Source organism: Perissodus microlepis, chromosome 17 (genome assembly GCF_051167445.1).
Source record: "Perissodus microlepis isolate ML-2025 ecotype Zambia chromosome 17, ASM5116744v1, whole genome shotgun sequence".
Lineage (NCBI taxonomy): Eukaryota > Metazoa > Chordata > Actinopteri > Cichliformes > Cichlidae > Perissodus > Perissodus microlepis.
The window spans coordinates 5,257,504-5,280,853 of NC_140477.1; the positions used below are offsets into that span (position 1 = coordinate 5,257,504).

The 23,350-nt window shown below is 38.7% G+C and overlaps 1 protein-coding gene across 3 annotated transcripts in view; it reads left to right on the forward strand.

Moving 5' to 3' along the window:
• The window catches only part of LOC146369089 (chemokine-like protein TAFA-5), a 158,298-nt gene that overhangs the window by 117,003 nt on the left and 17,945 nt on the right, over positions 1–23,350 (forward strand). The gene's annotated exons all lie outside the window — the stretch shown is intronic.

Here is a 23,350-nt window from a genome sequence, read left to right on the forward strand (position 1 = left end):
GTGACCATGACCGCAAAGAGATTTTGGGCCAGCACCCTCTTTGCGACTAATTTGAATTACGTAACAACACCGAACACCCTCGCACAACTCCTAGCAAACCTTCTGGAACACATTTTTCCCGAAGGAACTATGGCTGCCAGAGGGCCACAGACGAGTCTTTAGGCATGTGAGATTAAGTCCTAATATAAGTAAGGGACATCAGTGTGTTAGTGAACTATTGAATGGTTTATTTACAGTTAATTTGTGGTATTTTGCTACTTTTTATTGGGTAATTTCATGTAGTTTCATAACATAAATCGATTTATGTTGGCAGGCATTTTGTGAGTATGGATTTATGAAATGTTTAACACTTGATGCATTGCGCTCACTTTGGAGTGAGTCTTTCAGCTTGCTCATTGCTGCTCATCACTATCAGTTCATATACTGCCACTTGATCTCAGCCCCCGCACACTCTTTTGTAGATAGCCAAGCAGATGCTCAGGACTGTAAGTGGAATGTCATTTAGCATTGGAAGAAGTGAAGCTAAAGGGCCAAAATGGGTGTTATTATATATGTGTGAAAAACTGTTTGAAATAAAATAAAGCTGCCACAGAGCTTGTAATAAAAAGGGAATGGTCATAGGGGGAAAAAGAAAGGAAAAAAAGCAGAGGGGGAGAAAGAGAGTCCAAACCTCCCTTGTACCTACATTCTCCCATGGTGCCTAGTTGTTGGGCTGCCTTTAAATTTGTCCAGGGACAAAGCAGCACAAGGTATAATCCACCTGCCAGTCCCGTTCAGCATCAGCAGCACTCTGGCAGGAACATTCTGCCCCCCCACTTAAACACAAAATACCATCAGTGCGGAACAGTAGAACCCATTCTCCTCTCCAATCTTTCTCCTCCTCCTCTTCTCTCTGCATTACAAATGCAGCATGAGAACACAACGTAGGTGGTGGTGTAGAAAGACCGAAGAAACACACTCAGGGAGGAAAAACAGACAGAAAGATGCGTTTGAGCCCGAGCAAGTATTAGCAAGAGAGGGAAGGAAATGAACAGAGGGAGGAGATAAGACACGGGGAAAGAAGTGAGTGAGAAAAGGGAGACAGAGTGGTTTTCTTGCTCCATCCTCACCCTGCTCAGTGGCAGGGAGGCCCCAGGGGAGAGCTGAGATTGATTGGTTCATTTGGATTGGAAAAGTGGATATCTCCCTGCAAAAAAAAAAAAAAAAAAAAGAAGAAGAAGAAAGAAGAAAGAAACGTGTTTCCTTCCAAACAAAATGACAAATGAGCTATCGATTTGTTGTTTACAATCTGAGGTGCACAATGCCCCCTCAGCGTGCATGATGGACTTCATAATGGCTGGGGTCTCCGAGGTTTACTGTTGCCGCTTGCCGCTAACTGGCAGCTCTCCTGGCTGCTCAACGCCCACTACAGTACTCCAAGTGCAACCCTGTTGTTAGGTCGAGTGCTTTGATGCTCTGCTTGGTTCCACGTAATGCTAGAAAGACCGGTAAGTTTGGGAGGAACTGAACTTGAATGAAGGAAGATTCAATTCAATTCAGTTCAATTCAATTTTATTTATATAGCGCCAAATCACAACAACAGTAACCTCACGGTGCTTATTATTGTAAGGTAAAGACCTTCCAGTAATAAAGAGACTCCAACAATCAGATGACCCCCCTACGAGCATGCAATTTGGCGACAGTGGGAAGGAATAACTCCCTTTTAACAGGAAGAAATGTCCAGCAGAAGGAGGGAGGGGCTGAGAGGAGGAAGACAAGACAAAATACGGCGATAGGTCGAATCTACTGTAGGATACAGTTCTAATTCTTAATCCTGGATGTGTATCCGTTGGTTGCACTTGAACAAAGTGGGATTATGTAAGTCCGAGGTGCATTTGTTTCATAATATAATGGCCACAGCTTGCAGCTCAGTTCTTGATCGATGCAGATGGAAAATATACTGTTACAGCATCAGGAGCTCAGCAGTGCAGACACGGGCACAATTCCTCTACCAGTCGTCACAACAAGCCGGAGGTTATTGTTTCACTGACCTTTGCGATTGATCCTCGCTGATCCTTTGGAAATGTCAAGTTAGAAACTCCACAACCCTTAGCCACGCTTACTAAATGCAGTTGCCCGCACACAAACATTACAAGAACCTACTTTGTGCGGCCGGAACAAGAGGGTGATTCTATAACCTAATTTCATTGTGAAATGCAATTATAAGACAACATTATTGTCTGACAAGTGTGTTTAATTGTGATAGTTACTGGTGGATTGTATGTCCAGAGAAATGACAAAATGCACAAGCCTCGCAATCACCACTGTATTCTTTCATGTCTTTATAACACTGCTCATTAACATCAATGAGCTTTTGTAAGGGAGATTACTTTATTGGCCGTTTCACACACTAGGTTGTTGTGTTTATGTACTGTATGCATTCCTGCACACACAAAACTCCCCCTCGTATGTGTATGGGTATCTAAATAGGGAATTGCACTGTGTGGTGTTCTTCACCATTATGCATTATTAGTAGGAGATAGGTTGGATTGTCTTTTTGTTTTAGTGTGTTAATCAGAGGAGCAAGTAGAAATGGGGAAATGGAATAGTGTTCCTACTGGTGCTTAAAGATTTGATGTTTCCATCTGTCAGAGGAAATATGAACAAAATCAGTTAATCAAAATGTATCAATAGAGCACAAGTTATGAAGTGGGAGTAATTCAAGCTGGTTAATAGGACTGATTAAAGCACTCACACAAATACAGGAGTGAGGAAAAAATGAGGAACAAAAGTGTATTTTTGAATACTAACACTAATTTTAAACAAAGAAAAAGAACAGCAACAAAAATCTGAATGAATAAAAAACAAAGGAAATCACAGTATTGTTACACTAATTAAAAGCTAAGATAGAAAGATGTGTTTTAGAGGATTTTTTAGGGTCCTATTAGTAGGTTGCTCTATAGAAACCTATACTATTGAAAGAACAGCTGGCTATTCGAGGACCACATGAAACACATGAAATATGCTTTGCCTGAGCAGTTTTGCAGACTTGCAAAAACATTTTTTTCAAGAAACAAGAGTTTTATGAGGAGATGCTTTCTGGGTTATTTATTATTATTTTTTTGTTCAGTTGCATATAGGTAAATAATACTTGGTTAACAATTCAACAGTGTAAACTGGAATGATTGGGATTTTTCTCAAATCATTGATGATAATTCAGTAAAGTTATATAAAAATATCTTAAATGTACCTCATTGGTACACATTTTTGAAGTAATTTAGTACAAAAAGCCTAGAGTAAACCTGGATTCGCACAGGAAGTGATTCGCAGCAACATGATGACCACCAGAAGGCTAATTCTCCAACTTCAAGTGACTACAGATCCTAACTTTTCTCAACTTCAAAGCGGGCAATTGTAGAGACTACCACTGGGAGCACAGGATGCAGATGACTGACATATGGCAGAGTATTAAATACATTATAGGCAAGGCGGCTGGAATGTCCACTAGTGTCCAACTGTCAGCTTCAAAGCAATGCACAACGAGGGACTCGCTTCCCCTGTGGATACAACTTCAGACATGGGTGCGTGGATATCAGACTTTTCTCTAGCCACAGAGTTTCCGCCACTGCAGGCATAACCTCTTCCTTTTAGCCCAAAACTGCACCGTACCAGTTATCACTTTCACCGACCTGCTGTAGAGAGACAATGACGGAGGGAATGTGAGGTAGAAATGCATCAAAAATTGAAGTTGGAAAGTTCTGGTGTTAATCTAAACTTGGCAGTTTGATACAAAAAAACGGAAAAAAAAAAGAAGAAGAAAAAGAAAGATAGAATCAAGAGGAGAGGCAGATTGGCCAGATTTTGATCTGTAACTCAGCACTTTTCTGGCAAGGAGTGAGGGCGAGGGTGCGGGGGTGGAGGAATTGTGTAGGAGTGAGAACTAGATTGCTTCCTGATGAAGCTGCCATGCCAGGTTGGGAGGAAATGACATCAGACATCAGAGGACAGAAGAGGAGTGGAGAATAGGGAGCGGGAAGGAGAGAGAGAGGGAGGATGGAACGGAGAGGAGGATGGATACAGGGCTCAGCCAAGCAGTACTCTAAATACATAACTAATGTTCCTTGCGGTGCAACTAGAGTCCCGGCTCATTTATTGTCTCAATAAAGCTTGTCTGACGGCCTCTACATCGGTTATCAGTCACAGAACCATCTTAACTGGGTCAAGACCGCTGGGGTGGGGATGGAGAAGGGGGGAACAATCAGTTCAACCCCCCCCCCCCTCCTCACTTTCTCCCTGTGTCTTTGGAGCGGTGGTGGTGGTGGTGGTGGTGGCAGAAAGCACAGCTGGGGCCCTGTTATCGCTCACACTTAATGGAGAAGGTCTTAGAAATTCAGAGCACCAGGACAGATATATTTGGAGCGTTTATCCTTTGAAATGCACATGTGCGACCAAGTGAAGGACACCTGGTGCACACTGGATCAACTGGAGTAACCAGCCGATGTCTACGTTACTTTGTTGTATAATGCGAAGTTTAAAAAAACGAATGTGTGTTTTAATATTTAACATAGAGAAAAATCTCATAGATTTAAGCCAACACATTTTAATTGTATGGAAACAAAATATAAAAAAATTTAAAAAATGCTCCTGTTTCTTACATCTTTTTTTCCCTCATTTTACGTGCTCTGTGAGTAAAAGAACTCCTTTTTTTCTTCCCGTTTGTCAAAGGAAATTAATAACACAGGCTGCCTTATTGAGTGAAACCCTCTTATGAAAGAGAGTGAGGTGGGGGGAAAAATACAGCTTTGAAAGTAGGTAGGATAATGAAGCCTGATTAGTCTTTGTTACTGCAGAAAGAAAAGTGCCTTTAAAAAAATGAAATTAATCATCAGAACAACGAGCAAGAGTACACTCAGAGGCAGCATTAAATAAATTAAATAACAATAACAACAACAAGTGCTGGGAAATACATCGAAAAAGTGCTTCTCTTACACAGAGTTTGGGAAAATGAAGGTAATTTTCAGTCCTTTTGACATGAAAAGAGGAATAATTCAGCAATAGAAATGGAAGAAGGAAACCCAAACAATGGCTGGTGGTGTCAAATTGACTCAAACGACCTGTGTTACCTGTTTTTACATTTTGCTGATAACATTTAAAGTCGTTCCTCCTCCAGTTTGTGTCTTTTTATTTTACCTTCCAAAATCAAAGCTTTAAGATTAATGCCTGACACATTTCCAGTTTCCTTTATCTTAAGAGGGGGGGAGTGTTTCTGGCTCAAAACATTGCATAATGCATTATTATTTTATTTTGTTTCCTTGCTCTAATTACTAAATTATCATACAATGTAGAAGCTGAATAAGCAATGAGATCTTAGCTGGTGGCAAAAAAAAGTAATGGAAGTGTCTTGATTCTTAAAGTTTTTAAACTTTACTTTTCAAAAAAAAAGGATAAAAGAGTTGCAGGTAATGACTTAACCCTGTAATGCCATTTACATCACATTTGATAAATGAATTTTTGAGAGCTCTACATCATCAATATGAATTTTCTTTCCCTGTAAAACGTGATGTGTACAACCAGATACATAAAGTGCACTAAAGTAGTAAAAATGCAGTCAGTCTGCATGTTCTAATTATTTTTGCTCAGCAGTAATTTTCCTGCGCTGCTGCACTTCACATGCTGAATTCAGATTTAACTTCCTACGCACACGGGATTGGCAGGATGCTCGTTTGATTCAGCCCCACGCTGTAGCTGTGTGTAAGTGATACCAGCTTTACGTTGACTCTCTCTTCTCCTTATGCCGCATCACCTTTGGAAACTTAATACCAATGCAAACACTTCCTCCTGATGCTCAACAATAAAAACATCCAACTAGAAACAAAGGTGGCTTTTATTCTCATACTTTGTTAAATTACATTTTTTTTTTCGTACATCATAAGCTACTGCTCGCATTTGTTTTGCTTCTCATTCATCACCTTAGGTGTCCGCTGGGGGCTCGGATTCATTCAGCGGCATGACAGCAAACCCGACTACAATATATTACTATAGAAACACATTATTTTCATATGTAAGTGGAGTACATTTGTAAGAAGGCATGAAAGAGAAAGAACCGTGTGTGCGTGAGCTTGCAATATGGCCATGCGGCACAAGTATTATTCATACATGCACAAGGATGCACAAAAGGGCCACACATTAGTGTGATATCACTAGTCACGAAAAAGGGGAAAAAAAAAAAAAAGCAAATGACCTAAAATAATTAGACTAACCACATTCAAGGGAAATTCGACAGTCTTTGTAAGCTGACTTACACATAACAGCAATCATTATGCTTTTATCTGCTTTGGGGACTGCACTGAGTTGAATTATCATTCATGCTGTATTGCTGTTTTGCTTAATTGGAATTTGTTTAGTGGGCTTTTGTAAGGGAGCAAACAGGGAATAAATAGATTTATGGGGAGCTCTGCCAAGTAAAAGGTTATGCATAATTTCAGGCGGATTAGTTTGGATGTAGAGGTCAATAAGGCTAAATAGACAAGAATCATCAACATCCAGGAAGGAGAAGAGGCGTCCACCAGCTGAACAAACTCTGTGTTACGAGACTTTAAGGCCTCCTCATATGAATCCTGGAGCATGCATTAGCTCCCATTAACATACTCATACATGCACCTTTCTCATACATCAGCACACACATGAGTGGTTAACAGCAGGCATACTATACGTGTGCAAACTAATTATGTCAGTATGTTTATTTCTGCTTGCAGCCCCGAGCCATTGTTCTACTTTAGACTAAGTATGCCACGATGTCATTCATCATCAGCTTCAACGTAGTCACCTTCATTACCGTCAGCCACATCACCATCACGACTGTCATCATAACCCGTCATTACAGCGCTGTGCCACGGTGCTGACGCGCTTGTGTGTTTGTCACAATCTCCGTGCTCTTTGCATTGTTTACGACCTGTTCACTCAGCTGCTGATAATGGCAGTATAAGCAAACAGTGTTTTTTTTTTCTTTTCCCCTCCACTTTGCTTTAAGTTGCTTCTGTCAGACAGCAGTTCAGTGTTGGTACATCATGCAAGGAAGCGAGCATCCAAAAAACAAACAGCAGGCAGCTGAGATAATAAAAAAGAATGAGAATAATGAAGGGTTTATTTTGCATTATGTGAAGAGCAAAACATATTGGTTTCTTGTAACACAAAGAGTAATTTAACACTCCATTTTAACTTGAACAAATCTTGCTTTGTTTACATATTCATAAAAATGCTTTAAATTTTAGTCACAGAAGCCACTCGGCTACGGTACTGGCTACCTTACTGCCATCATCCTCACCTCTGTGGTATATTCAAGCACTCCGTGACACACTTGAACTGATACCTCATAAAAGTGTGTTTAGCAACTCTTTGAAGCAGGGGTGTCAAACATAAAGCCCAGTGGCCAGAAATGGCCCGCCGAAGATTACAGTCTGGCTCACTTGATGGTTTTGGAGGACATAAATGTTAGACTTTCATAAGACCATAACATGGTAAAACCATGGTCATTCATAATGAACCAAAGTAAAAAACTAATAGATGAGCAATTAAAAAACAGAAAGTTTGAAGTTTCTATTGAAGAAATGTAAAATTTTTACAGAACATTAACAGTAAAAGAAAAAAATTTTTTAAACCCATATTCTGCCAAAGGACAAAAATTTATTTTCATAATTACAGGAGCCAACAGAACTTTTTCTGTAATTTTACACTTTTATTTCCTATAATTTAAGCCCAAAGCAGATTTTCACAATCACGTAGAAAAACTTAGATGTATTTTTGAAATAGCACTTATTTTTCTGATATTAAAATATCTCAGGTATTAAATATGTAGTTAAACTTCTTTATGCTGACAGAAAGAAGAGTTTCACTGGTCTGGCACACACGAGATCAAAATGTATGTGTCCCACAATATGAAAAGAGTTTGACATCCCTGCTTTGAAGCTTTCTAAATCTGAAGGCATAAGACAAAACCCAAATTTCACTTCTCTTACAGGAGGCCCCACGTAGACTAAATGTGTCCTCTCTTCCATTCTTCCTGCTCGTAACCACAGATTTTTCTTTCTAATAATGGAACTTGAAATGATAACTAAACTGTGTGAATCAAATACACAGCTTTCTGTGGTTTTGTTTGGCTGTCTGATTATTTTTGGTCACTTTTGGCCTAAATATGAAACGCAATGGAATTACTGGCTATATTGAATAAGTAGTTTGTGATCATAAGCTGCTTCCAGGTGTGTGTGTGTCAGGCGTTTACAGTTCACAGCTGATGTACCGGTGTCTCTGTAGACAGTGGTGTTAAATGATCTCTTTCACACAGATCCTGTTCACATTGACATTTTCTCCTCTGGCTCGCAGTGCCTTTGGGCTCTCCTTCTTTGTGTGTGTGTGTCCACAAATCTTGGGTTGCCGTTGGCGTTCAGCTGTGAGGAAATGTCAGAGTACATCTGTGAAAGAACGATATCGGCAGTACCTGGTGGCCAGTACACACACACACACACACACACACATGCACAGGAGAAAAAAAGCCCCGAGCAATGGTACGCCGCACAACCTGCCAGTTATGCACAACAATGGTACCTAGCATAAATAGTATGCATGGAAAGCAGAATGAAGCTGGAAGCAGCAATGTGGCAACCAGACAGTTGGGACATTTGGACACGAGGGAACAAAGAAAGTTTCTCAGTGTCATGATTCTCAGGTTTTAAACTGTGTTTGAACTTGTTTCCATTTTTAAATTTTGTCTTCAGAGTCTGTTATACAAATATACCTCTGTGTGTACTGTTTGTCTGTGTTTGTGAAGCACATTTAGTATAAAAATCTGCTTGTTGTTTATGTGGTATATAAATGAAATGTAATATCATATAGCCCAATAAATAAACTGACAGAAATAAAATGTATTTCAAGATGTATGAATTTCAAAGTTACAAAAACACATATTTATATCCACATTTTTGTTTTACATTCTAGCAGAATTTAGAGAAATACTGTACAGTATTTTTATTAATGAAATGGATTACAAAATCATTGTAGAAAAATGAAAACAAAATCGAATTGCGTACAACACAAAGTGCCAACATTTCAAGCATCTAGTCGATTTAAGAAAACTGAGTGCAAGACCGTGTTTAGTTCCATTAGATGATTGTGGAAAAAAAGGGAGCATTTATTTTAAAAGAAACACTAGCGTCTGTAATGAATAGCTGGAAAGAAAGATGGTTTTATTATTTTAATAGATTGCACTGTTTTTTTCAAACAATTAAAAAAAATGTATCATGGAAAGATTATTTTTAATGGAGGTCCCACATTTTTAATTACAAACCTATTTTCATTCTTGAAAGTAGTTTGATGAATTGTCTGATGCCACTGGTTGTAAGGGAAAATGTGTGCTCCTCAGCTGTATGCATGGGACTTGTCTACTAAAGGCCCATTCACACAGAGCTAGAAATGGGTCAGTGACCCCCTGGCAGTCACAGGTCATTAGGCAAAAGTACATGTTCTCCAAGTTGTTGCTAAGAGAAATTGGTAACAAGGAGGTATATGGTTCTGCATCAAAAAACTTGCAATTGCTTTGGCCACTAGCAGATTGATGCAGTTGCCCAAAGTTTGCTAGAAAAGTTTGACATGTATGCAAACACTTGCCAGCTGCTTGTTGATAGTGGTATGGAAACAGTGAATGAACAGTGAGTGTTTTGCAAGCAAACTACAGGAGACCGGGACAATCTACTAGTGACCATATTTGGCATTGGCATCATGCGATATGATATCATATCTCTATCTATCGAGATAGATAGATATAGCATAAAAAATCCACCAGATTCCAGATGTATTATGTTAGCATAAACCTTGGAAATTAGCGTAATCTAAACACAGTACAGTGTCAATACATGCAAACCTTTGTGGCCTTGCCAAAGGTTATAAGAAGAGCTACTTCTTGACCAGGTGATATGACTTCCTTAATAGAGCGGAGCTGCAAGCAAACATGTTATATTAAAATGTTGGCGACGCTTTCATTCGATTCTGGGCTTTATTACCTTTAAACAGTTGGGCTAGCAGTTTCCTTCCTTTTGAAGTCTTTTTGCTAAGCTCTGTTATGAGAATCCAGTCTCTCTACGTAAAGGTTAGACATGAGAACAGTTTCTCTCTTTTCATCCAAGTCTTGGCAATTAGCTACAAGTATTTTCCCCCCAAAGTCGAACAATTCCTTTGCTGAATTTATCTCACTTAATTGAAGCAGACTTCTAAGCCAAAATTTTGTGTTTTTAGTTACCCAAAGGCAGCTTTTTGGTGAGGGTGGTAAAACACAGAAAAAAAATTACTTTCATTTTAAAACTGAGAATCTAACATTAATTTCAGAGCATCCCAGTCTATTAAAGAGAATCCAGTTGTAACAGGGTAATATCTTTTCAAATTAAAGATGTTCATTTAGCACATTAAACGACAGAGGAAGCAGCTATCTCAGTTTTTTGAGCAGTGAATATGGCATTTAAACTTCAGTTTCATTTTTCTTTGTTTTTTTTACCCTGCCCTGCTCAAAAAAATTAAAAGGTCTGTTTCATACGTTTGTCTCAAATGCACAAAAAAGAAGCACATCAGACGACTGTAGAGGCTGTATTTGTGGTGGGCGGCGATTATTAGGTGAATTTCTGTTATGCACACAAATACATGGGGAAAAAAAAAACTCAAGACACCCACACAGACATACATGCGTGCACACAGACACAGGGCCAAGGTCTGGAAATGTCAGTCAGCATGCTATCTCATTATTTCTGCCTCTTGAAGTTTCATGAGTGCAGAGGAGCTATTTGGGACACAAATTCACTTCATTGAAAAAAGAGGGGGGAGAAAAAAAAACTCTGGCTTTTTAAAAAGGGCTTGACAGCTTTTAGTGCGCAGATACTCATCAAGGCAGCCAAACGGGTGGAATAATCTTATGAAAATCAGGCAAGGCAATAGACTGGAAAAGAACAAGCTAAGGAAGGAAAGGAGGTGAAGGGAGAAAAAAAGAGAGGAGGAAGAGATGAGATGGGGGGTATAAAAAAAGCATAAAAAGAGGGCAGCTATAAAGTGCAAAAAAGAGAAAATAAAGGTTGTGAGGAAGGTACAGATGAGGGTGAAGGAGGGCGGAAGGAAAAAAGACAAGGCGAGGGAAAATTAGCCGAGAGGAGAACAGCTGTGAGCAGAAGAAAAGGCAGATAGAGAGATGGTGGCTAATCACAAAGCGCAGGGATTTATTTTCTTTGCATTGGGTTTTTCTCTCACATGCTGCTGGGCCACCTCCTAATTCCAGCTAGGCTCGATTCAGTTTTAAGGAACGTCTGCCTACCACGGCAGGTCAGATAGTACAGTTAATTATCCAGATAGATGATCCACTGTAAAAGGAGACACGGGAGGGGATTTCCATGATGAAAGCAAATCTCAGAGTTTTAATGGCACTCAGTTGGGCTTCTTCCAGCCATCTTTTGTTTGACTTTGTTGCCTGACATGTCAGCAAAGAGATTACTGCGTGGGGTTGTGTGTCTCTGTGGGCGAGCTTGCATACGTACACGGTGGAAATTCAAATGAAGCGCAATGCAGAGTTATCTTAAATTGTCGGTTTTAAGATACCTGGATCAGCCTTGCTTTTATGTGTGCCCACATGCTCGGGTGCTTTCATGTGCCATAGAGAAATTCACACACTTGCCGTGAGAAAAGGTACACAAGGAGAAACCCTTGACAGATTCGCAGCACTCCTCTGTGAAATGAAGACACAGTGAATTTGCTTAAAGGGCTACTTGACTTACCATTACAGAATATAGGGAGGCCTGGGCTGTGTGCTGATGCATTAGAGTGGCAAAGGTGAGCAGAAATGGCAGCCAGTTGACAGAGAAAGTGTCAGAGCTCTATTTTACAAACACCTCATTGTAGTGCTGATGTTGATTTGTTTCTGTCTAAGAGCAAGCGGGAGATTTATCTGCCTGAGTAGTGGTTGTTAGTTCAAGCAGTTAGAAGGCAATAGTCATGGCAAGTGTGTGGCAATTATTTCAATATGCAAGGTGTATCAAAAAGAATAATCAGATTTTAAAGGGCTATACATATATATACATATATGTGTGTATATGTATATTTATGTATATGTATATATATATATTTTTTTTTTTTTAAAGTAATGGGCATAGAAGCTTGCAGTAATTTTTAAGATACATGACTGAATATAAAGTTTTACATACAAAACTTTGAATGTTATCAAGCACTCATGTGTCGCCCTCTGGACGCTGTTAAAATACCTACCAGCAACCACATGAAACTCACAAATCTGGTCTTTCTAACAATACATTTTTCGATTGTTACTAGGGAACAGCTGTGGAATGAAAGAACTTTGAAATTGAGTAATTCTTTTTGATACACTCTGTATATGCATTTTTGCAGTGGAAGGAGTCATTAAAAAGGCTTTGAGTACAGAGCTGAGAAATAATGTTAGAGGTAGACTGTTTTACATTATAGAGAAATACAAAACCATAATAAGATACTACATTCTTGCAATGAACTTGAAATCTCGTTTCCTCTTCGAAGAGAGGGAGCAGGACTGCAACCATTTGCAGCCAATTGACATCAAAACAGTGTTAAAACAAGATCAGTAAGAGTTAGTCTGCAATTTAATGGGGTAAATTTGGTAATTACGTGCAATCTGTTTGTGATAATACAGCGATTAAAACAGTGAAAATAACAAATCTGTTATTATCTATACACACAGAAGTTCATATTTAGTGCTTACACTCAGAATCCAGACAAGTGCATAGCAACCTTGCTTTTACACATTCATATAACCTGAACAAAAGTAAGCAACCCACTTTGATAATAAGATAAGCACCAATGAGCGCATAAGATGATGGTCGAAACGCTTACAATGAGGGTTTCACATCACAACCTGCAGTTCCTTTACTAGGTGGCAAAAGATCTTGCTCTTATTTTGATATATCAGTTGATGCTAACAAGTTAAAAAAAAAAGCACTTGCACAGGTTTCAGGTTGGTGTTGTGGCAGGTCTCGATAACATTCAATTGCCTTGTCAGAAAGTTGGTGATAGCTCTAGAACTGTCTGTCTGCCTTCTCTTGAATATAATGGAAGTAAATGTGGTGCTCAAAATATCAACAATATAATTCTAATTTCCAAATTTAAAAAAACTGGGACTCTAGTGAGCAGTTTCATGTTAAAATCTTCTTTCCACCAAATTAGCCACAGCAGCCATATCTCCATGTAGAAGGTAATGTTTCCTGTAGTCCTGACATTGTAACAAGATCTCATCTTTGATGGTGTTTCCACAAGTGCTTTGTGGATTTTATGTTTTTGGAGTAACTGCGTCTTGCGAGATATTACTACAGAATTTTTCATATGTAGGGTTTTTTGGTACTTTGAACACCACAAAGGCAAGTGCCAATTACTTCTTTTATATTCAACAGAGGTCAGACATCTCTATGGCCAACAGCTCACAAACTAGGCAACTCACACCAAATCAACTTATAAGAATAAGAAGAACTACAGTTGAACTACAGTCAACTCTGAATGATTATCTTCATAACCACAGTGTTTACTTGATTCATTTCTTTTTGGAGAAAAAAATATGGATGTGCTTAAAAAAGGGAAGGAGGGTAGAGGTTTGTGTCCTCTGCTACCAGCCACAGTAACTATGTTATGTTTATTTTTTTTCCACATACATGTGTTTAAATGTTTTGGAAATTCCACTTTTATAAAAAAAAATAATAGTAAAGTGCAGCCCAGCCATATCTGGAGTCCAGCATCAGCAGCCTTTGACACTCTGCTGATTCTGCTACCCCCTCAGACCATATCTGATCTGTACAGCTTGCAATTATCTTAGTCCATCTTCTTATCTTAGTACCATAGCATGCTGAACTACATTTATTATATCCGACTGGATGTGCCTTTAGGTCTTCTTTCTTTTTCGTCATTTTTTTGCTGTATTTCTTTCCCCTCTCTCCCACTCTCTCTCTCTCTCTCTGACATACACAGACACAAGCCCATCTTTCTCCTGTCATCTCAGGCTTGGCGTTAGACAGAATTTATTAGGGCAAGATGCTGGCTGTTGACATGAGTGTGATCTACCATTTGGTGGGAAGATAAGTGTCCTATGGAGGGTTTAATAATGTTCTCCCCTCTCTACGTCTTATCTTCCGCTGATGAAACCGAGGCTGATACGTTCCCTGACATGTGCATAGCTTGAAACCTTTATGTGTGTCCGTGTGTTTATTTCTGTCCATGCCTGCCCGCTTTTCATGTGTGGGATGTTTTTATCACCCCTGAATCTAATAAGTTTCAACATAAGCCACTGCCCTCACACCAGCGCCATATCAGAGCAGTAATATGGTTGAATGGTAACAGGGTCACTATGCAAGCGAGATCAGTTTAGTTAGTCATGCAAGACCAAATGTGAAGAACGTTTTTTCACCCAACTTTATGGTTTATGATTTCTCATTATAAATGGTTGCTGGACGTTTTTCTTTATAGTTTTTCTTTAAAACTCAAGATTGAAAATAGATGCTGCTGCATCTTCCACTAACACCTCTGCCTTTGAAATTCAAAAAGCTGACGGGTATCAGTGACAGCTGGAGCTGATTTATTCAATTCTGTTCTACACTTTTTAAAGCGCTATGCAAATACAGGCCATTTACCATTCATGAACAAAATTGTTGAGCGACTCCTTAATTTTGATTTCAGGTATTTTCTTTCTCCTTGCCATCAAACACCTAGCCATGCAGTCTGCCTTTACAGACATTTGTCAAAGAATGGTTCATTTTAAAGAGTTTTGTGAACCTGAGTGTGGTACTCCAATAGGATGGCACAATTGCAACAAATCTGTTTCCTGTGGTTTAGCAACTCAGCCATGAAGTAGCAGACTGCACAAAGTAACAGAATGGCAGTGCTCTTCTCGCCAATGCTCTTCTCAATAATTATAATAACTACAGAGTAACAAATCTCTGGCATTAACATCAGCACTAACACCGTGAGCCTGGAGCTTCATGGCACAGGTTTCCATGGCCGAGCAGCTCGTGTAGGTGTAATGCGCAGGTGGCACAGTTCTTTTGTCAATATAGACTATGATGTGCTGTCTTCTCTATACAATACATCAGCAATGGAAGCAGCAGTGAGTCATCAGTTTGGAGGTTTTTCATGCTTGCTACACCAACTGTTCCTCTTGATATGCTCCACTCCATGTTGGCGCTAGTATGGCGAGGTGCACTGACAGGGATAACAGAAAGCAACACAAACATAAATTACAGCGATATGCAGCAATGACTTTCACAATGAGCTGAAGTGAAACAATTTAAATAACTGATCTGTGTGTGGATCCGGCAGGATTGGACACAAATGCAGACTCGACAGGCAGGCAAAAAGTAAACTCTAAATCAGTTTTATGGCTGGACAGAAGAAAATACAGAAAACTAAACTGGGAACACTAGAGACTAAACTAGGACCAGAACACACAGATGGGTATGAGGGAGATTGCGACACAGGACAGAGGAAGACGCTGACATAAATACACAGAAGGATAGCACATCTTACACAAATAACCATAACAAGAGAGGGGAAGCAAAACTGAACAGAATGAACATGGAAAAACGAGACCTTCACAATGAGACAGGACACGGAGGATCATGATGGAGGAGTGGAGGAGAGGCAGACGAGAGGGAGTGGGGAACACGAGGGAGAGAGAGCAGACATGACGGGCGGGGGAAACATGGATAAACATGATGGAATAAAACACAAGGAGGGGAAACAAGGCACAAGAATTCATACAAGCACATAAACACAGGCACGCAGAGGGCACAAGGGGAATCTAATAAACAAAAGCTAAACAGAACAACCTAGGTACTATAGAATAAACTTAAGACTAACAAAGTCTTAAACATAATTAATAATACAAAATGACAAAAACACGAGAAAACTCAAAACCCTGGGTGGAATACACAGAGTTTTCACAGGTAATGGTTTTTTTGGACCCGTTGTCATTGATTGTCAGGAAAGCAGTGATTTAGGCCAATCCTAATTTTGCTTTGCACATAAAAAATATTCTCAGTGTCTTCCTCACAGTGAGGAATGCATCTTATTAAAGCTGGTGTTCAGTGTCCACATATACCTAAAGCTGTGGTATCATTATCGCAGTGGAACTAGAGACACTTAAACTGGTGCATCCCAAATTTTAGGGTGTCATGGTAACTGTACTAATGATACCTTTGGCATTTAAAAATAAAATAGTGATCATGTATTATTGAGGCACTTCTGATAACATTGCAAACAATTGTTCAGCTGCTTTTTCTTTTTGTATTTTTTGTATCAATTACCGTTAAAAACTTTCTTGCCATTTGATGGCGCTCATACACAAAATACATAAATAGAGATGAATTTACGATTTACTTATAGACAAAGTTGACTGATAGCATTATTGCTATTTTTTGTGTAGATAGATACTGGTACTAACAAAGGTTGTCTTATCTTAAGAATAAGGATGTAGCTGAAGAAGTTTAGGTCAAATACTTCTCACAGCATCTAGAGAGGTTCGGGCTACAAACATTTATGCGTAACTGTTCAAGTCCAGCTGCTCAAAGTCATACAAAAGGGCTTTTACAATTTTTAATTCCATATCACAGGAACCTGCAAGTTATAATGCTAAACGTTAGTGACTGTAATTAATGAAAACCGGTGATATTGGGTGGAGTTTTTTTTGGCTTTTTGACCTACTGGTAATATTTTAAAAAAATGCAAAAATGATGTTAAATGGTGATTATTTTCACTTAAAAAGTCAATAGGACAAATCTCCATTAATCACACTTCAAAACCAGCTGGAAATCTGTTATGTCAACCTGAAATGTCTCTGTGGCTTCATTATTAAATCTTAACATCATTCATCTGACACAAGTGTGATAACTTATCTCTCGACTGTCATCACTGATGGAGCTGTTTTATAGTTCTTGCTGTCAAAAATGACACTTGTAATATACCACTTGTACATGCGCATATATAACAGCACTCATTCCCTCATTACTGATATTTACCAGACATCACGATACATCTTCATCAGCTGAGGGTCACCCTACTGGATGGTAATTCAGAAGTTAAACAAAACCCATTTGTGAATTGTTTAGTGACCTTGATGACAACATTCATTAGACAGATTCACAGTAATGGATTAAATAACAAAAGGAAGAAGAAAAAAGAAACTCTTGAGAGCACTGCCAGGCCTCGAGCTATTACATCTGACATGATTTTCGCTTCACCCAAGTGAATAGTTTGTTTACAATATGTCCTTTAATTTTCCCTTCTGCTCTCTTGCTTCCCCTTTGCATCTTCAAAGGCCTGCTTTACATCATTTCTGCTACATTACACTTACTGCTGCCGAGTAGTTCTGTTTATAGTTCAGAAGTTTTTGTACTCACACATAAACTGGAAATTTGTCAGTGACACTAGCGTTCCTCACACATCACACAAGGACATTATTCCACAAAAGACTATATTTAAAAAATCTTAAACAGATTAGGTTAGTAGTATTAAAAGGAAAACAAATGTTTTGTAGTTTGGACAGAGCATGTTAGGGTAGAAATAGAAAACTTTTTATTGCCCACGCATGGAACTACAATGCAATTTAGAATTTTTGTTTTGGAGGTTTTCTTGAGAAAAATGTTGAAAATACTTGTTAGACTCAAGAATTTCCTTGAACTTTGAACTTGAAGAATGCAGCTGTTAAAAGGAGCAGCTGGGATGCTAATTCAGACTATTGTAGGGTCACAGCAACAGGTAGCTGAGGCAAAAGCTTGTCGCCATTTATCTTTGGAACGCTGTCAACATATAAAGATGGCGTCTTCAGTATAATTACACAAAACCAAATAAACACATGGACAGAGTTAGCACACCCATCTATTTAGTACATCCATAATATTTGAGCTCTTTTACAGAGTAACAGGTGGAACCTGTCTGATTTATTCCCATCCAGGATTTTGTACCCTTTTTCCTATTGAAGTTTGTGCTCTACCATGATCTAAAGAGCTCTCTCAGGCCTTCAGAAAAACAGAAGAAAGAAGCTGAGGATGCCTGTGGAGACTGTGAAGGATGGTAGTTAAAAATGCTATGGTTTGGGGTTGGTTTGCTGCCTCGGGGTCTAGGGAGGTCGGAGTCAACGATGAATCTTTCATTAAATGAAAGATTATATGAGCCCATCTGCCAGCAAGCTGAAGCTGGAGTGGACATTTTAATATTATATGAACTTGAACCCAACTTTCGCATGTCCATCGAGGAATAGCTGAAAAAAAGAAGAAACTTTTGGAATCGGACAGCCAAAACCAAATTTAAAACAAGTCAAAATAGATGGATCTGAAAAGAAAAGATTTTGAAATATCCAGCAATAGTATCACTCAAAGCTCTTTCTACTGGAAGTCTCAGGTAACCAATATTATACACACATTCATATCTTGTATCTATACCTAAACACTTTTATCTAACATTTACACACAAACTGACACTCTGAAAGCATCAGACACAACTTAGGGTACAGTATTGTGCGCAAGGATGTTGTGGCAAACGGGCAGGTAAAGCCAAAATTCAAGCCACCGACCTTCCGATTGGTTGATGACCAGCTCTATCACCTGAGCCACCCCTGCCCCCAAAATATGAGTAATAGTATAATATCAATGTGCAAAATGGAGAGACGACACCTGTTGCAGTTCATGTGAACTATGTGCATGTAAAACATAAAGGATATAAATTACATCTCTTAGGAACACCTGTAAGGAAAAGCTTGTTAGAGAAGATGTGAAGGCCAGGGAATTCTTCAAAGTTACTAGTTTGTAAGAAGTGTTCCTCTAATCACGTCCGTTTTTATAGCTTATTTTGTGACAAGCTGAGATTCAGTAATTGTTCCAGTGGGAATAACAGCACAAACCTTTGGAAAAGCTTTACATAAAGGGACTCCGGGTTCTTCGCTCATTTGTACATATGAACAGTGATGGAAGTAAGAACTAAGAAATGGTGTTTGAAAAAACAGAAAAGTCCAGCTTATGCCTGATGCAGAGATTATTGGGCTAGGAAAAATGACCAACATTGTCAGTCACCACTGTCCACTTGTGACATGAGAAATAATCAGGATAGTGTGGTTTCAGACACCATATGACAAGCACTTCATTTCAAAGCCTACTGAACCGGGCAGGGATGCAGGGAGGCTTTAAGGAGGATCAACAATACTGATCATACAGATACTTAGCACCTCTAGATGTCTAGAGATTGATAGCCAGTGAACTGTTTAACAGGCAAACTGCAACAATAACTTTTGAAATGCATCTTCCGCAGAATGACAGGACAATGCGCTTATGCACATATGCTGACAGTTTTTAATAGGTTTCAGATTTTGAACTGTTTGAAATTGCTTTCGTTTGCCTTGTGAAACTTTGTCCCTGAAGTAAAAATAGTGAAGTTAAACATAGTTTATATTGCTTGGGTGCAGCTAGCCTTGAGGCAAAATGCAGTAGCGCCAAGTAATTCAACCTGAAGCAGCATGTCAGCAAAACGCACTCAATAATAACAATGCTTCACACGGACGTCAATTTGAAGCTCCCGTTTTACTGAGCTGACACTGTGTTCACGGTACTTGCGTTATTTGGCCATGTAGTGCTCGATAAGGTATGCATATTCTATAGATTGATTGCTATATAAATATTGTTTATGGCGATAAGGTATTAACATCGAGAAGCATGCTTGCCGATGATTTGCATGCGAGGTTATTACAGCTACTGAAGGTGCCCTTCGGGAAAATTTATAGATACGGAAGCGAGCACAATTCCCACCCGTTTTATAAGACAGCGAATACGCCGTGAAAAAAAATATGATGTATGTTTGCACTACAATTCATTCTAGGTTTCACTGTTACCCATTAAAGAATACAATTTTCAATCCATAAATGCATACTGATATAAGTATGAATGTATCCTTCTTACTTTATCTAGCCCATATCCTGTAATGGTCAAGAATGTTATCCAGATACGCTCTTCCTCTACTTTGTCTTCATCCATTCTCATCTATCTGTCTCAGTTCATCTCCTTTTCATTTTTGTGGCTCTGATTTACATGTTCATGTGGATGTGTGTTGCATGGTTTTCATCCTTTAATATTTTTTCTCAAACACAGTTTTTCAGTTGTAAAGATTGAGAGCCAAACCAAACCACGAGGCCTTGATTAAACACCTTATCTTTAAAGGGGTTTGTAAAAGCAACCTATTACACCACATACATAATGACCCTTAGTTTGTTTGTTTTTTCTTTTATTATCTATTTTTCCTCCAGCAGCCATTATTTTTGAGAAATCTTGTCAAGCTTTTGTTTACAATAATAATGTTTGTTTATAAGGAGATCCGCACGGGACACGTTTAATGTCACCGGAGATTTTCATGTTTTGCGTTAAACAGATTTCAAATTGTCCTTTACATCACAGTTTATGACAAATGTTGTTTAAAAAGTTCATGTTCCTGATTGGAGTTGCGATTGGGAATGCAGCTTTAATTTGATGTCATTTTGACTGCGTTTTTCCACTTCCTTAATATCTTTCTAAAACACAGGAAAGGAAACATGCTTCCGACGATGTTGCGTAGATGGATGAAATTTGAAATGGTTGTCACGAGTACATGCAGATGTCACATGTATTATGCTTTAGGTTTAGGGGTCTGTGTTTATGTGTATGTATATTTGTTGGATTTCCATAATGAAATATCTCCTAGAGCGTTATCTGTGGTAGCCTTTTGTTTATGTTTACATTTGTTTACATTTGTGGGTGATTCCGATGTTGCATGATGGTAGTTAACATGTCATGTTTGGTTTGTTGTTAGGTAACGTGTCTGAATACCACATTAGTAAGGGATGGGACATGTAAATGCCAGACATGAAAATGAAATATTCATTCATTTACTCATTTAATATTCAGTAAATTCATCCTGGCTGCTATTATGCAATCTAGTGCTAATATGTTATCATAGAGGCTCTTTTCCAAAGCCACGGGTTTAATGTAAATTTGTGATCCTTTGATGATGCTTATTGATGATTCATTCTGCAGCATGGCCTGTCACAGAAAGCAGCTAGCTGCATATATCTTGTCTGATTTTCTATAACTCACAAACTTCTGCTGCAGCTGAAGACAATGAAGACTCCTGATAACTTAGTGGAGCTATATGATGGATGACTTACAGTCGAAAACTCAGTAAGAAATAAGCTAAACCACTGAACGGAAGCTTATTTACAATTGAAAACTGCAGATATTAAAATTATCTATTGGATCGCCGTGTTTGTACGTCATGATAAATACAATTACGGGGTTCTTTTGTGATGAAAAACCATTTAATCCGAATTTTAAAAGTACTGCGCAAATATCTCTAGCCACCCATTTCATTATGTTTTCCTTCCAGAGAGTCAGACTGTCGTGCAATATCTTAAAGTGGTTTTGAGCAACAGTTCTCCAGCTTTCTAAACTTTTTCTTTGGACATTACCTGCTTTTTTGAACATTTTCAGAGGAATGTATTTTTAATCTTTAAGCTACATAAAACTGACCTATTCAAGCACAAAAAAGAGATGCATCCATACATAACAGAAAAACTGAGCAAAGAACCAATTCCAAATTGTATCTTTAGATACTTTGTTACTACCAGCCTGTGGCAAAATCACATAATTTGTTTCTGATTTCTTTATTTAAATCTACAGAAAATGATACCGATGATAACACAGTTTGACAGGCATAATAATAATATTTTAGCTCCAACAAGGTGATTCCAAAACTTGGCATAACTCAGTATGGTGTGCAATGTGCCCTGAATAAAAGAAATCTGAGGAAACTGAACAAGTGGAGGACGAAAGTGATATAGTACTATCTACAGCAGATGAACTGGACCTGAAAGCCATGTCCTTAAGAAAAGGGAAAAAATATCCAGCAAAGACCTGACACAGGATCTGAGAGACACATCTGGCCCTTCAGCTTGTCAGCCTCATAAGAAATGACCTCAGTGTAAGGTGGCTGCCAAGCAGCCATTCAAGAAAAATCTAAAATATGCAAAATTATACAAGGACTGGTCTGAAAATTGTTGGAAACAGGTCTCATAGAGTGATAAATCCACATTTGACATTTTTGGTTCATACCTTCATCAGTATGTACGGAGGAGCTCAAGAGAGTTACAACAGTGAGTGTCTACAATCATCTGCAAAACACGGTGGAGGTGCCGTCATGTTTGGGGCTGCATTTCAGCCTGTGGTGTCGATCTCAAGTACACTGCCAATGCAGTAAAAGCATGCCTGGGTAATAAAACACAAATTTAAATTGTCAATCATTGATTGGTCTTCCTAGAGCCGGGATTTCAACATTGTTGAAGCATTGTGGGATCATCTTGACAGAGAACAGAACAAAAGGTAGCCAACATCCAAAGAAGAGCTTTGAAAGTCTTTTAAGAAGCCTGGAGAACTATTCTGAAGACTATTTAAAGGAAAAGACAATAAAACTGAAAAACAGGTGGTCACACTGAGTGTTGACTATTAGAATTGAACAAACTCTGTGTTTGTCTTGTGTTTTCCAAGCAAAAAAACACAACATTGTACAAATATTTTTCCAATATATATCAAACCATTGTGGTATTTCTTTTCACATTACTGTGGATAGATAGCCAAATAGTGTGACAGTGTGACAGTGTAACACACAATGCCTGCAATGCAACAAGGACCTGCTCAAAGCAGTGAGCAGCAGTACTGCCCCTTTTTGGGACACAAAATATATTAAGAATGTCCAAAACAAACAAAAAATCTCCAATATTCACCAGAAAAAGTAGAATTAAAATAAGATGCTATTTGCCTTCAACTCAAGTACTAAAGACAGGGATGACTGGGAACCTATGCCAGCGTAAGTGCAGGTGAAAGAATACATTGCACCTCCAACAACACTTTCTTCGAATTGACAGAAGCCTGCTTCAGTTGTCAATACATTTATCAGTCTTGTCACTGTGTCTCAGTCTGTCAGTGAAGCCTAGTACGTGTTCAGCCTCTATGTAATGGGCTGAATCCTATTGCTTTTGAGAGACGAGTAGAAACTAACTAACTGGAGTCTGAAACTTCAATAAAGCAGAGCAGTGCTGGAAAAACATTTGTCATACAGCTATGACAAAATGCGCACTGAATGTCCCAGATTGTTCCAACTGTATTTAACATATGAATTGTTTTTATTTTGTTTTTTAAATCCCTTGTGGTAAAAATTTAGGTGGCGTGCTAACAAATTATATCATCCTGGTTGAAATGTTGCTGAAGGCAAGATGGCTGTAAAGCCTCCTAAATATCATTTGAGATGTTTG